Source organism: Oncorhynchus mykiss, chromosome 2, assembly GCF_057628025.1.
Source record: "Oncorhynchus mykiss isolate SJ-2025 chromosome 2, ASM5762802v1, whole genome shotgun sequence".
Lineage (NCBI taxonomy): Eukaryota > Metazoa > Chordata > Actinopteri > Salmoniformes > Salmonidae > Oncorhynchus > Oncorhynchus mykiss.
The window spans coordinates 60,633,990-60,649,020 of record NC_143023.1 but is presented as its reverse complement, the minus strand read 5'-3'; the positions used below and the strand labels follow the sequence as shown (position 1 = coordinate 60,649,020).

The window sequence follows — 15,031 nt, the reverse complement described above, 5'->3', positions numbered from 1 at the left end:
ATGTTAGTCCACCAGGGAAGGGATATTTAGCTAGCTAGTTAATGTTAACTCACGGTTCATGTAGGCAGACTTGCTGGCTAACGCTAGGCCGACACCATGGCAAGGTTAGTTGGTTAGCTAGCATGACTAAACAAACGGTGAGTTAATGTTAACTAGATAGCTAGCTAAATATTGCCTGTGAGCTAGCTAGTTAGGCACCTTGGTTGGCTAGTTAGCTACATTAGTTACAGTTGGCTAACTAGCTCACAAAGGACTTTTGGGCTCAATGTTATCCCCACACAAAAACACAGAAATAATTGTGTTCCACAAGTCCATCTGTTGTACATGACTAATCAAATGACCTGTGAAATCAGCCCGAGTGGCGCAGCGGTCTAAGGCACTGAATCTCAGTGCAAAAGGCATCACTACAGTCCTTGGTTTGATTCCAGGCTGTATCACATCCAGCCATGTTTGGGAGTCCCATAGGGTGGTGCACAATTGGCCCAGCGTCGCCGGGGTAGGCCATCATTGTAAATAAGAATTTGTTCTTAACTGACTTTCCTAGTTAAATAAAGGTAAAAAAATAAATAAATTAAGCTAGCCCGAGGGCTAGTACTTTTCACACTGGGCTAGTAGACTTGACACAGCAGTGAAATGGCTAGTAGAAAATGTGCCAAACTAGCCTGACACAGCAGTGAAATTTTGCCTTTACAAACATCGCATGCCACAGATTTAGGACCTGAATGTTACCTGGGCTATTAGAAATTGTGGTCTGTTGGCCAGTGCCCAGAATCCTTATGTTCCATCCCTGCATGTCAGTCTTTTTCAGACAACCCTCCTACCGCTGTTGGTCCTCCTCAGTGACCTCACGGCTGACGGTTTTAACTTTTCACTTGAGAATTAAAATCACAAGCACAGTCTTATAGGTAATCACAATACTTCCCCCTCTTCGGGCAAATAGTACCCTAGTCTGTATCTGATCATCTAGTTGAGCATTCCAGATAATTCCTCCATCCCAGCAGAGATCTCCCATCCACATAGAAGGATTTTAGATGTGCAGATAGACCAAAGCAGTCTATTTTACCGTTACTATAGTCAAGTCTGTGGGTTATGTGGGTTATGGTATTGAAATATAGATGTTACCATTTTAGTAATCTAGCTAGCTAGTAAGTTACTTTTTTGTCTTTCAGATGGGCAGAAAGGAAACCCAGGGACAACAGTCGGGTCTGTAGCTGCCGTTTTCCGTTGGGAAAGAGAAATGGCCCTGTATTTACCAGAAAATGTAGCTCATCCAACACGGCGGAAGAGGAAGATTCAGACTGATGATTGGGAAACAAGAACAAACAATAAGGCATGAGGATTGGGTGTTGAGGGACCACTTTGTCCAAGGTGGGTTTGTGTTATGAAACAATGCATTTTCTGTCCAGATAAAGATGTTGATACAGCATTAAAAAGGACCTAAGACTGACCAAATGTCTGTTTTCCAGTCCAACAGCAGTGCATGCCTCAGACCATCCTGTGCATGGACATCCTGTGCCAGTGTGATCCAAGTGCAAGCGTCCAGTTGTAGAGACTACAGCAGATCGAGCCTGTGGATGGACAGGTCAGTAACTCACCAAATGGTATAAAACAATTCATTTGTAGATACTGTGTATCTGCACAGTATGTTCGTGTATGTTTCTCATGACTTAAGATTGGGTGTTGAGGGACCTGTCAAAATGTCCATGGTGGGTTTGTGCTACGATAAACAATGTGTTTTCTGTCCAGGTAAAATTGGTGATACAGCATCGAAAATGACCTACCACTGAGCAAATGTCTTTTTGTTTTCCAGTCCAACAGGACTGCATCCTTCAGGACATCTGTTGGAAGTTATGTACTCTCTCACTCTCTCATTCTGGGGGTAAGACATAATTTAAACATCACAGATATAAATTCCCACTGTGCGCATGATAAAATGCAATGTGAATTGTGTTGTATTACTGAATGAAAATGAGGAGATTAACTACATGACTTTAGTTGGCTGCTTTGAGCAAAACGTGAATGTAATAGGTACAGGCAGGGATGACAGGGTCCTTCAGCAAGTAAGACACAGGGGGTAAGAAATAATTTGAACATCACAGATCGACATTCCCACTCTGCCCATGATAAAGTTAACTACACTGCTCAAAAAAATAAAGGGAACACTAAAATAACACATCCTAGATCTGAATGAATAAAATATTCTTATTAAATACTTTTTTCTTTACATAGTTGAATGTGCTGACAACAAAATCACACAAAAATTATCAATGGAAATCAAATGTATCAACCCATGGAGGTCTGGTTTTGGAGTCACACTCAAAATTAAAGTGGAAAACCACACTACAGGCTGATCCAACTTTGATGTAATGTCCTTAAAACAAGTCAAAATGAGGCTCAGTAGTGTGGCCTCCACGTGCCTGTATCACCTCCCTACAATGCCTGGGCTTGCTCCTGATGTGGTGGTGGATGGTCTCCTGAGGGATCTCCTCCCAGACCTGGACTAAAGCATCCGCCAACTCCTGGACAGTCTGTGGTGCAACGTGGCGTTGGTGGATGGAGCGAGACATGATGTCCCAGATGTGCTCAACTGGATTCAGGTCTGGGGAACGGGCGGGCCAGTCCATAGCATCAATGCCTTCCTCTTGCAGGAACTGCTGACACACTCCAGCCACATGAGGTCTAGCATTGTCTTGCATTAGGAGGAACCCAGGGCCAACCGCACCAGCATATGTTCTCACAAGGAGTCTGAGGATCTCATCTCGGTACCTAATGGCAGTCAGGCTACCTCTGGCGAGCACATGGAGGGCTGTGTGGCCTCCCAAAGAAATGCCACCCCACACCATGACTGCCCACCGCCAAACCGGTCATGCTGGAGGATGTTGCAGGCAGCAGAACGTTCTCCACGGCGTCTCCAGACTGTCACGTCTGTCACATGTGCTCAGTGTGAACCTGCTTTCATTTGTGAAGAGCACAGGGCGCCAGTGGCGAATTTGCCAATCTTGGTGTTCTCTGGCAAATGCCAAACGTCCTGCACGGTGTTGGGCTGTAAGCACAAACCCCACCTGTGGACGTCGGGCCCTCATACCACCCTCATGGAGTCTGTTTCTGACCGTTTGAGCAGACACATGCACATTTGTGGCCTGCTGGAGGTCATTTTGCAGGGCTCTGGCAGTGCTCCTCCTGCTCCTCCTCGCACAAAGGCAGAGGTAGCGGTCCTGCTGCTGGGTTGTTGCCCTCCTACGGCCTCCTCCACGTCTCCTGATGTACTGGCCTGTCTCCTGGTAGCGCCTCCATGCTCTGGACACTACGCTGACAGACACAGCAAACCTTCTTGCCACAGCTCGCATTGATGTGCCATCCTGGATGAGCTGCACTACCTGAGCCACTTGTGTGGGTTGTAGACTCCGTCTCATGCTACCACTAGAGTGAAAGCACCGCCAGCATTCAAAAGTGACCAAAACATCAGCCAGGAAGCATAGGAACTGAGAAGTGGTCTGTGGTCCCCACCTGCAGAACCACTCCTTTATTGCGGGTGTCTTGCTAATTGCCTATAATTTCCACCTGTTGTCTATTCCATTTGCACAACAGCATGTGAAATCTATTGTCAATCAGTGTTGCTTCCTAAGTGGACAGCCAATGGTCCAAAAATATTCCACATAGTTCGTACACACACTAGGCTCCCAGAATAGGTTATATTATAGTACATATAAGTTTTGCTCAAAGCAGCCAACTGAAGTAATGTACACTGCTCACAAAAATAAAGGGAACACTTAAACAACACAACTCCAAGTCAATCACACTTCTGTGAAATCAATGTAGCATCAGGATATGTGGTTTCCAGTTTATGTACTGATAGGAGGAGCAATATGAGTCTGTCAGAGGTCGTCAAGCTGGATGGGGATGCTGATGGAGGCTTTGGTGGTCCACACAACAAAGAAGCAGGTGTCCCTTCCAGTGATACTGGCTACTTCCGGCGCCGACAGAGATGGCCGCCTCGCTTTGCGTTCCTAGGACACTATGCAGTATTTATTTTTTTGTAATGTTATTTCTTACATTGTTACCGCAGGAAATCTTCGGTTTTATTACATACAGTCGGGAGGAACTATTGGATATAAGAGCAACGTCAACTCACCAACATTATGACCAGGAATACGACTTTCCCGAAGCGCATCCTCTGTTTGGCTCACCAACCAGGACAATGGATCGGATCCTAGCCGGCGACCCAAAACAACGACGCCGTAGAAGGGGCAGACAGAGCGGTCTTCCAGTCAGGCTCCGTAGACGGGCACATCGCGCACCGCTCCTGAGCTACTACTCGCCAATGTCCAGTCTCTTGACAACAAGATAGACGAAATCCGGGCAAGGGTAGCCTTCCAGAGAGACATCTGAGACTGTAACGTTCTTTGTTTCACGGAAACATGGCTCACTCGAGACACACTATCGGAGTCAGTACAGCCAGCTGGTTTCTTCACGCATCGCGCTGACAGAAACAAGCATCTTTCTGGTAAGAAGAAGGGGGGGGGGGGTTATGTCTTATGATTAACGAGACGTGGTGTGATCATAACAACACATTCCTCACAATCAAATGCTCACCGCATTATCTACCTAGAGAATTTTCTTCGATTATAATCACAGCCGCATATATCGCCTCCAAGCAGACATATCGATGGCCCTGAACGAACTTCATTTGACTCTATGTAAACTGGAAACCGCATATCCTGAGGCTACATTTATTGTAGCTGAGGATTTTAACAAGGCTAATCTGAAAACAAGGCTCCCTAAATTCTATCAGCATATCGATTGTGCAACCAGGGCTGGCAAAACCCTAGATCACGGCGCATATAAGGCCCTCCCCGCGACGCATATAAGGCCCTCCCCTGTCCTCCTTTTGGAAAAGCTGACCACGACTCCATTTTGTTGCTCCCAGCCTATAGACAGACACTAAAACAGGAAGCTCCCGCACTCAGGTCTGACCAATCGGATTCCACGCTTTCAAGACTGCTTCAATCACGTGGACTGGGATATGTTACGCATTGAGGCGAACAACAACATTGATGTATACGCTGATTCGGTGAGCGGGATTATTAGCAAGTGCATTGGTGATGTCGTACCCACAGCGTTTATTGAAACATTCCCAAACCAGAAACCATGGATTGATGGCAGCATTTGCGCAAAACTGAAAGCGGAAACCATTGCTTTTAATCAGGGCAAGGTGACCGGAAACATGAACGAATACAAACAGTGTAGCTATTCCCTCAGCAAGGCAATCAAACAAGCTAAGCGTCAGTATAGAGACAAAGTAGAGTCGCAATTCAACGGCTCAGACACGAGAGGTATGTGGCAGGGTCTACAGCCAATCACGGACTAGAAAAGTAAAACCAGCCCTGTCGCGGACCAGGATGTCTTGCTCCCAGACAGACTAAACAACTTCTTTGCTCGCTTTGGGGACACTACAGTGCCACTGACATGGCCCGCTACCAAAACCTGCGAGCTTTCCTTCACTGCAGCCAACGTGAGCAAAATATTTAAATGTATCAACCCACGCAAGGCTGCATCCCAGACGGCATCCCCAGCCGCGTCCTGGCTGGCTGGTGTGTTTACGGACATATTCAATCAATCCTTATCCCAGTCTGCTGTCCTAACATGCTTCAAGAGGGCCACCATTGTTCCTGTTCCCAAGAAAGCTAAGGTAACTGAGCTAAATTATTACCGCCCCGTAGCACTCACTTCCGTCATCATGAAGTGCTTTGAGAGACTAGTCAAGGACAATGTTACCTCCACCCTACCTGACACCCTAGACCCACTCTAATTTTCTTACCGCCGCAACCGGTCCATGGATGACACAATCGCAATCACACTGCACACTGCCCTATTACCAACAACAACGAGATGGCCTACAGAGAGGAGGTGAGGGTCCTCGGAGTGTGGTGTCAGGAAAATAACCTCACACTCAACGTCAACAAAACAAAGGATATAATCGTGGACTTCAGGAAACAGCAGAGGGAGCACCCCCCTATCCACATCGACTGGACAGTAGTGGAGAGGGTAGAAAGATTTAAGTTCCTCGGTGTACACATCACAGACAAACTGAAATGGTCCACCCACACAGACAGCGTGGTGAACAAGGCGCAGCAGCGCCTCTTCAACCTCAGGAGGCTGAAGAAATTCAGCTTGTCACCAAAAACAAACAAACAAACTTTTACAGATGCACATTCGAGAGCATCCTATCGGGCTGTATCACCTGGTACAGCAACTGCTCCGCCCATAACCGTAATGCTCTCCAGAGGGTAGTGAGGTCTGCACAACGCATCACCGGGGGCAAACTATCTGCCCTCCAGGACACCTACACCACCCGATGTCACAGGAAGGCCAAAAAGATCATCAAGGACAACAACCACCCAAGCCACTGCCTGTTCACCCCGCTATCATCCAGAAGGCAAGGTTAGTACAGGTGCATCAAAGCAGGGACCGAGAGACTGAAAAACAGCTTCTATCTCAAGGCCATCAGACTGTTATTAAACAGCCATCACTAACATTGAGTGGCTGCTGCCAACATACTGACTCAACTCCAGTCACTTTAATAATGGAAAAATTGATGTCATAAATATATCACTAGCCACTTTAAACAATGCCACTTCATATAATGTTTACATACCCTACATTACTCATCTCATATGTATATACTGTACTCTATACCATCTACTGCATCTTGCCATCTTGATGTAATGTATCACTAGCCACTTTAAACAATGCCACTTTTATATATTTACATACCCTACATTACTCATCTCATATGTATATACGGTACTCTATACCATCCACTGCATCTTGCCTATGCCGTTCTGTACCATCACTCATTCTTATTCATTCCTTTACACTTGTGTGTATACGGTAGTTGTTGTGAAATTGTTAGATTACTTGTTGGATTTTACTGCATTGTTGGAACTAGAAGCACAAGCATTTGATATGGAGCTGACCTTGGACATGGTGCCAGTAAGGATGGTCTTCACAGAAGCTGTAAGACCCTCCCTCATTGACATAGAAATCCTTCGACTTCACTGCCTCGATGCCCTCCTATTCGTTATCTGTGCCCCACTTTACATATAACACACCATCCAATGACTGTGATCTGAGGACCCTTTTTAGCAGTGATAGAGTAATGCACTTGGCCCTAACCACTGCTACATAATTGCTGGCCGTCAACTTCCCTCTCCTCATGGTTGGCCAGTTGCGGTTGGTGCGCTGCCCAATTGTTGTCTGGCTTACAGCCTCCTGCTGCTCCACTGACAGCGCCATGCCAGCCATGAGGCCTGCATGCCCCAGGTGCCCTTGTTTTTTAACATTGTCCGGTATAGACAGGGATGATAGGGAGGGTAGCCTTTGTTCTGGCTCAGGTTCAAGGACACATGTCATGTTGGTTCCTTAACCACTGAAGATCCTCCTCTGTGAGCTCCCGGGACAGAGGGTTGTAGTCTTCGGCCGGGTACAGGTCCTCCACTGACTGCACCTGGTTGAGCACAGCTGACTTCCACACCACAATAGCAACCAAAGCCCATATAAACTGACTTACAACAGCATTGTTTACTCAGAGTTCTGCGTATTGACATTAGCTATGGTGCTAACCTTGGAAAAGTAATTCCAATTTCTCCTTCCTCTATTACTAATAGGGATAGACCAAATGGTGCAGTTCTATTCAATCTTATAGCCATACCAACTATATCAATATCAACCTTCAGACAGGGCCTGCAACTGCCTATTGGACATAGCTTGTTTGAGTTGGAGACTCCATGTGAAATCGTAAAGATTACATCTTAAACTGGATTACATCAAGATCTCTGCTATGGAGAAGAATCTGGACATTGTGGTATTGACTGAAACTTGGATCTCTGGGGACATTCTAGACTCTGATATTAATATTGAGAGTAGAAGTGGTATAGTGGCCATTCTTATAAAAACATTTTTATCTTTGCTGAAATCCATTTCACTTGCCCAGAAATGTTAGCTAAAAAAATGGAAGCCTTTGTCTGGGGAGAAATGTATCCATAACTCTACCGTCCTCCCTTGGCTAACTTTTGTGTACTCAAGGAATTCACCTGTTTGTTGTCTTCTTTTACTAAATCAGAAGTTAATATCCTGGGTGACCTAAATTATGATTGGGAAATACAGGCTTCAGACAATCTAAAAGACATGTAATGATCTAAACCTAACCCAGCTGGTGACTAAGCCTACACGTCCCAACCCTTATGATCTTTCAAAGTCAGCTCTTATTGATGTTATTTTAACGAATACAGCAGAGAAATATGTGACCCATTTCAAGAAACTAGGTGTACGTCACACATCACTACTTCACAGATGAGGCATTTTAATTCCTTTTTATTTAAATTATTTTTTGGCAGAAATGTCTTCTGGGACATGTGAACTTTCCTGCGCCTTATTAACAAACTTGTATTCCATCTGTAAATACAAATAAAATGGTTAAATTACGAGCCTGGTTGGTTTAGCCACGAACAAAGACAGGAACCTTGCCCCTAGATAATTGGTTGGTTGGACATGCCTGGAGATGGGTATGGATTGGTCTGCCATGTAGCATGCTTTGGTCTATAACATGAGCTTGCTCAGTGGGTGTTGATATTCCTTTCTACAGCAGCATTTTTGAAAGATATAACGTTAGTCATCAAGAACTGCAAAGGTTTTGCAGGTGCTATCGACAGATCAGTTGGAAAAAGCTGTGATGGGCTACTTTCTGCACACGCCATGGTCAGTGTGAACTGGAGTGACTTGACACAACGCTGGCCAAACAAGATGTAGCTACAAAAAAAGTGAAATGGTTCCCGTCTGCCATGAAGCGTTCATCCGTGTACATGGGTAAGAGTCTAGCTGCATTTTCAAATATTCTAAGTCTCTAATTTTGTCAGAAAGTATTTTTAATTGCAAGTTTAAGCGTTTTGTTAGGTAGCTAGTGAACATTAGCTTGCTGGCTTGCTAGCTAACATTGCATGTAGTATCTGTATAGTAGTATTATCAGAAACCATTTGCATCGCTAGTTAAAGCATAATGTTAGCTAGCTAACATTGGACATAGTTGGTTATCTTTAGCTACCTGCAGATTCATAGTACAGCTATGACAATACTTGTATTGGTAGAAGTATGAGTTGGGATTATGCCAGTAGCTAATAGCTACAGTAGCTACATGTCTAAACAAATGACTCCACTTTTCCAGATTACATGACCCATCAAGTTAGCCAGGTGTGTCTACGGCCATCTATTGTACTTCATGAACATGTGCACGTCTAGAGAATAGTGACCCATCCACTTAGCTATATGTGGCTGGGGGGTGGTTACAGCATTTCTTTCACATGACCCATCAATTTAGACAAGTGTGTCTGGTAAGCGTCATCTAATAATTAAATAATATTTATAAAACATTTTTATCTGGACACTTTCTGTTTTTGATATTGCTACTATACAAGTAAACATTTCACTCTACTGTGCACACCTTTTGTATCCTGTGGCATGTGACAAATAAACTTTTATTTGATATAGTGTGTGTTTACCAGAGACGGTAATGTAAAGAACATGACCTGCACCAAAGTCAGATTAGGATATAGGCCAAGGACTAGATAAAGTGTATTTTTACCTGTAGTTTTTCCCTATTGTAGGCTACTACTTTTAGCACTTTCAGTCTTGAAATCTTAGGTTGTTTACTACACTATTCTCTCCGTTTAGCAAATGGCCTCACATGTGAATCCTTAAAGAGATTGGTGGGGCTAAGGCTTATCAGGGTGTGAACAATGCTGAAATAGTGTAGACAGAGAGCTCTCCAGTAGGTGTACCAAAGTATTCAATGGTCATTTACAAGTTTATCAACTTTCAAAGCAGAATTACTTTCCCATTGTTCCTCAACTGCAGTGTATGCTATATAATTTATATAGCATACAGTCTACTTTTATTCAATGTGAACATCACCATTTCAAATGTTGCTACATAAGACCGAATCCAGATGGTGGATAACATACAGAAGCATTCAGAAGTATTCATATCCCTTCACTTTTTTCAAATTTTGTTACGTAACAGCCTTACTCTAAAATTGATTAAATAGTTTTTGTGTGTAGATTGATTTAAAAAATATATATATTTTATATTTTAGAATAAGGCTTTCCTGAATGCACTGTGTGTTTCTACTGGTGTCTTTGCCCAAGACATTAGTGACCATTGCCCAAATATCTCAGCCTTTGACACTAACTTTAATTTAGTAACCTTGATAGTATTTCAGCTATCCCTGAGCGTGATTTAGCTTTGAGCCTATTTGATGTTGTATTCAATACTATTGTGGATAATCATGCTCCATTAAAAGCATTAAGGGTTAAAGGAAGATTGAATGCCTTGTACACTCCAAAATTATCCACAGTTATTTCATAAAAGAAACAACGCTTGGGTCAAGGCCAGGATCACATGTTTAAGCCCAGACTGGCAAGCTTTTAAGCAACTGAGGAATCATTGTTTAAGACAAATCAGATTGGCTAAATCGGATTATTATCTAACCGCTCTTTCAGATTGTAATGGGAACCCGGATAAATTCTAGCTACATGTCAAATCCCTGAAGGGAAATCAAAACTGTCAAATCCCTGAAGGGTTCTATTTCCTCCTGTCTGCCATAACACATTCATTCAGACACTGGCCTCATTACGGAAAGAAAGTTCCATCATTGATGCATTTAATGCATTTATTTCAGCGGCCTATCTCTTTGAAAGAACTTCTCAGCCTATTCACAATGATATTGGGCTGGATGCTGATAGGGGAAACTTGCTGAGGGATGATAGTCAAAGCTTTTCTTAGAGGTTATTTACAGAAAAATAAGTCATTGATGCTTTCCTAGCAATAGACAATAAGAAATCAACAGGATCTGACCAATTGGATCCTAGTCTGCTTAAGTGTGCCGTGCCCATCAATGTTGGCTCAATAACCCACATTTTTTATTAAACATTGTTATCGGGAAATATTCCAAAAGTATGGAAATCAACTCTTGCGCTTCCACTCCTTGAGGGCGGGGATGGTAGTGATCTTCATCATTATCACCCCATTTCAAGGCTTCTTTGTCTAGCTAAGATTATTGAATCCTTGGTAAATGTACAACTTAGCTTTTTTTAGCAGAGAAATTTACTTAGAATGTAAACCAATCAGGTGTTATGCGTGGGCATAGTACTATTACAGCAACCACTTTAGTTGTTAATGATCTTCTCATGGCGTTAGACACTACAATGAAATGTGCTGCTTTGTTTGTGGACCTGCAAAAAGCTTTTGATACTTTTGATCATGCTATTTTACTGAATATCCTCGATAGGCCGGAGCTCTGACACCTGTTCATGGTTTCCTGATCTTCTTAGTGACAGAACTCAGGCCATCAAGATTGATCGGATTCGGTCTGGATTTCTTGAAGTACATAGAAGTGCACCACGGGTCGATTTTTGAATTTGAAACTTAATCTACAGTACCAGTTGTAAGAATATTTTAAGATAATACACAACGCGGAGGACTAGAGGTCAATAGGGAATTAACGATCAATGGAAATAGTTGTTTTTATGTTCAACGTCTGGTTCGAATCTGTGTAGGGATTTCAGTCCTGGACTCATAGCTACAGGTGGCAAAATCTCATTGGACTGAATCGTCTATACGTTGAGCCTGAAACAGGATGCTTGCTATTTGGCCATTGGCACAATTTTACTGCAAGGAATGCTAATTGGTCAACCACAGGCTAGAGATGGGGGTTATAAATTACATCCTGTCACTTTGTTCCGTGGAGAAAACTGAGGACAGGGAATAATGAATATCTACTTCTCAGCATAACATCTATGATTTGTTATTTTAGAATAAACCTATTTTTATCCCCCTGATTTGCTTTGGGGTCTGTGTTATTGAAGAATAACATCAACTGCTAACAGTCAAAAGTTTGGACACACCTACTCATTCAAGGGTTTTCTTTATTTGTATTTTTTTCTACAACAAAACTATGAAATAACACAAATTGAATCATGTAGTAACCAAAAAAAGTGTTAAACAAATCCAAATATATTTGAGATTCGTCAAAGTAGCCACCCTTTGCCTTGATGACCGCTTTGCACACACTTGACATTATCCCAACCAGCAACATGCAACTGGAATGCATTTAATTTAACAGGTGTGTGTTGTTAAAAGGAATTTATTTCCTTAATGTGTTTGAACCAATCAGTTGTGTTGTGACGAGGTAGGGGAGGTATACAGTAGATTGCCCTATTTGGTAAAAGATCAAGTCAATATTTTGACAAGAACAGCTCAAAAAAGCAAAGAGAAACCCCAGTCCATCATTACTTTAAGACATGATGGTCAGTCAATCTGGAACATTTCAAGAACTTTGAACGTTTCTTCAAGTGCAGTCGCAAAAAACATCACACGCTATGATGAAACTGACTCTCATGAGGATGCCATAGGAAAGGAAGACCCAGAGTTACCTCTGCTGCAGAGGATAAGTTAAATAGTTACCAGCCTCAGAAATTGCAGCCCAAATAAATGCTTCACAGGGTTCAAGTAACAGACACAACTCAACATAAACTGTTCAGAGACTGCGTGAATCAGGCCTTCATGGTCAAATTGCTGCAAAGAAACCACTTCTAAAGGACACCAATAATAAGAAGATACTTGCTTAGGCCAAGAAACACAAGCAATGGACATGAGACCGGTGGAAATAGTCCAAATTTGAGATTTTTGGTTCCAACCACCATGTCTTTGTGAGATGCAGAGTATGTGAACAAATGATCTCTGCATGTGCGGTTCCAAACATGAAGCAAGTAAGAGGAGGTGTGATGATGTGGGGGTGCTCTGCTGGTGACACGGTCAGTGATTTATTTAGAATTCAAGGCACACTTAACCAGCATGGCTACTACAGTATTCTGTAGCGATATGCCATCTCACCTGGTCTGCGCTTAATGGGACTATCATTTGTTTTTCAACAGGACAATGACCCAACACACCTCCAGGCTGTGTAAGGGCTATTTGACCAAGAAGGAGAGGGATGGAGTGCTGGATCAGATGACATGGCCTCCACAATCACCCAATCTCAACCAAATTGAGATGAATGAAGGAAAAGCATCCAACAAGTGCTCAGCATACGTGGGAATTCCTTCAAGACTGTTGTAAAAGAATTCCTGGTGAAGCTGGTTGAGAGAATGCAAAGAGTGTGCAAAGCTGTCATCAAGGCAAAGGGTAGCCACAATAATTTTGCACGCCCAATTTTCCATGTTTTGATTTGTTAAAAAAGTTTGAAATATCCAATAAATGTCGTTCCACTTCATGATTGTGTCCCACTTGTTGTTGATTCTTCACAAAAAAATACAGTTTTATATCTTTATGTTTGAAGCCTGAAATGTGACAAAAGGTCGCAAAGTTCAAGGGGGCCGAATACTTTCGCAAGGCACTGTATATGAGCTGGTTAAACCTGTTGGGGCTAGGGGACACAAGGAGTTCCCTAAAGAGAACACCCCCTCCCATTCAGCTGAAAAAAATATTATTTAGAAATATTTAACTTTCACACATTAACAAGTCCAATACAGCAAATTAAAGATAAACATCTTGTTAATCTACCCATCGTGTCTGATTTTTTAAAAATGGTTTACAGCGAAAACACAACATATATTTATGTTAGATGACCACCAAATTCAAAAACACACACACCGCGATTTTTCACAGTCACAAAAGCATAAATGTAGATAAAATGAATCACTAACCTTTGATTATCTCCATCAGATGACACTCATAGGACATCATGTTATACATATATTGTGTGTTTTGTTCGATAATGTGCATATATATATATATAAAATCTCAGTTTACATTGGCGCATTACGTGCAGTAATGTTTTGATTCCAAAACATCCAGTGATTTTGCAGAAATACTCACAATAAACATTGATAAAAGATGCAAGTGTGATTCACAGAATTAAAGATAGACGTATCCTCTATGCAACCGCTGTGTCAGATTTTTTTTTTTTTTACTTTACGGAAAAAGAATAATCTGAGAACAGCGCTCAGAACCCAAAGAAATAGCCGCCATTTTGGCGTCAACAGAAAAAACACTAAATATTTCACTTACCTTTGAATATCTTCATCAGAAGGCAGTTCCAGGAATCCCAGTTCGACAATAAATGACTGATTTGTTCCATAAAGTTCCAAAAAGCCCATCATTTAGCCACTTGTTGTTAGCTTGTTCAACCCAGCATTCAGTCCTCAAAAAGCACAAGCAATTCCTCCAGACAAAAACTCAAAAGGTTCCGTTACAGGTCGTAGAAACAAGTCAAATGATGTATGCAATCCATATTTAGGATGTTTTAAACATTAATCAGCAATAAGTTTCCAACCGGAGAATTTCATTGTCTGAAGAAACGCATTGGAACGCAAGAACACTCTCGTGACCACGCGCAATGAGACTGAGGCTTTCTGCCAGACCACCTACTCAAAGAGCTATTATGAGCCCCTCCTTTATAGTAGAATCATACAACCACATTCTAAAGACGGTGACATCTTGTGGAAGCCCTAGGTAGTGCATGCTCATCCATATCTAAGATGGACATCAAATGGCACTGTTTTCAAAATTGAGTTCTCACTTCCTGTTTGGATTTCTTCTCAGGCTTTTGTCTGCCATATGAGTTCTGTTATACTCACAGACATAATTCAAACAGTTTTAGAAACTTCAGAGTGTTTTCTATCCACCAGTAATAATAATATGCATACATATACATCTGGGAAAGAGTAGGAGGCAGTTTACTCTGTTTACTCAGTTTATTCACGCCTTTCATCCAAAAGTGAAAATGCTGCCCCCTAGCCCCAACAGGTTTAAGAAGCTAAGATTTCAAGTTGGCTTTTTCTACAGAAACAGATTGTGCCTTTCTCTAAGCAGTAGGAAGAAGATAATTCAGTCAACCTTTCTCTCCTCTTGAGATGGTGATATTATTTATCAAAGTGCAGCTGCTACTACTCTTAAACGTTTGGATGTCATCGATCATA

General features: G+C 42.4%; 1 long non-coding RNA gene across 1 annotated transcript; it reads left to right on the top strand.

Moving 5' to 3' along the window:
• The first annotated feature begins 8,514 nt into the window (after positions 1-8,514).
• LOC149985170 (uncharacterized) lies at positions 8,515-13,323 on the top strand. Its single transcript, XR_016487504.1, has 2 exons — positions 8,515-8,865; positions 12,986-13,323. It is a non-coding gene; the product is annotated as an uncharacterized LOC149985170 (long non-coding RNA).
• The last annotated feature ends 1,708 nt before the right edge of the window (positions 13,324-15,031 follow it).